The following is a 1,335-nucleotide window of genomic DNA, read 5'->3' as shown; positions in this document are numbered from 1 at the left end:
CCCTTAACTGAAATTTCCACATTTTTCACACTAAGGGGGCCTGGAAAAGTCTGGAAACTTCAGTTGAGAATGTGTAGGACGCACTGAGAAAGTCCCCGGTGAAAAACGCGACGATTTTCAAAAACTACCCTTAGGGTGGGGGTGACCACCCCTGTGACACTTACGCCCCTCACAAGGGGACTTAGGCAAGTGTAAATTCCCGATCGTGCCCAAACTCGGTATATTTGCTTCTTATCTACGTAGATGACGAATGCCGACCAAATTTTTTCCTGAGAGTCATGTGCCGAAACTCCCTATAAAAGCGTGTAATTTCACAAAATACAAATTTCTACTTTTGTCCAAATATTAAGTGATAATCTGACTCAAAATGAGCGGTTTTGGGGGGGTAGTTCCTCTGACACTTTTCGTTTTGAGACCTCCTTCCGTCATTTTTGGCCCAAATTCAATATTTTTTCCATTATTTCCTCCCCTAAAGTACCCAAGAAATTGACTCTCAGGAAAAAATACTACCGTCAGTCGTCATCAACATAGATAAGAAACAAATATACCGAGTTTGGGCAAGATCGGGAATTTACACTTGCCTAAGCCCCCTTGTCAGGGGGTAGTGGTGGCAAATCTGCTTTACAGCAGCTTAGGGGATCATGAAATGCACCTGTGATCAAAATTGGAACGTGGTAGGACTTTTCGTTTTCGCGCAGCAGCCAAAAATGTGTGAATTTGCTCAAAACCATCCCCTAAGTTTACGCCCCTGTAGCGACAAAGTGGGGTGGAATCCGACGGTCGCCACCACGGTCACAGAAGGGCATAACCTTCATCTTTTCGGGTACCAAGGGCCAAGCCGCTGGCAACACTCATTCAGGCCGCCGGGCCTGTTAAAAGAGGGTACTGCTTTGCACCGCGCCCGGGCAAGTGGCTGACGAGCACGCACACGGACTTGTCAAACTGGTTTCCCATCCGAAATTCCTCGACTTTTGTACAAATTTAATGGATTATTGACGAGTCCAACAATCTTCTCGTCAAAATTTGCAGGATAGGCAACGAATTTCGGATGGGAAACCAGTTTGACAAGTACGTGTGCGTGCTCGTCAGCCACTGGCCCGGGCGCGGTGCAAAGCAGTACCTTCTTTTAACAGGCCCGGCGGCCTGAATGAGTGTTGCCAGCGGCTTGGCCCTCGGTACCCGAAAAGATGAAGGTTATGCCCTTCTGTGACCGTGGTGGCGACCGTCGGATTCCACCCCGCTTTGTCGCTACAGGGGCGTAAACTTAGGGGATGGTTTTGAGCAAATTCGCACATTTTTGGCTGCTGCGCGAAAACGAAAAGTCCTACCGCGTTC

The 1,335-nt window shown here is 48.2% G+C and overlaps 1 protein-coding gene across 1 annotated transcript in view; it reads right to left on the bottom strand.

Moving 5' to 3' along the window:
• The window catches only part of LOC127749470 (N-lysine methyltransferase KMT5A-like), a 54,503-nt gene that overhangs the window by 14,042 nt on the left and 39,126 nt on the right, over positions 1–1,335 (bottom strand). The gene's annotated exons all lie outside the window — the stretch shown is intronic.

The sequence above is a fragment of the Frankliniella occidentalis genome, unplaced genomic scaffold (assembly GCF_000697945.3).
Source record: "Frankliniella occidentalis isolate FOCC.00 unplaced genomic scaffold, Focc_3.1 Scaffold57, whole genome shotgun sequence".
In the NCBI taxonomy this organism is placed as follows: domain Eukaryota; kingdom Metazoa; phylum Arthropoda; class Insecta; order Thysanoptera; family Thripidae; genus Frankliniella; species Frankliniella occidentalis.
Note: the sequence above shows the minus strand (reverse complement) of the source record. Positions and strands in the feature narration are given on the sequence as shown.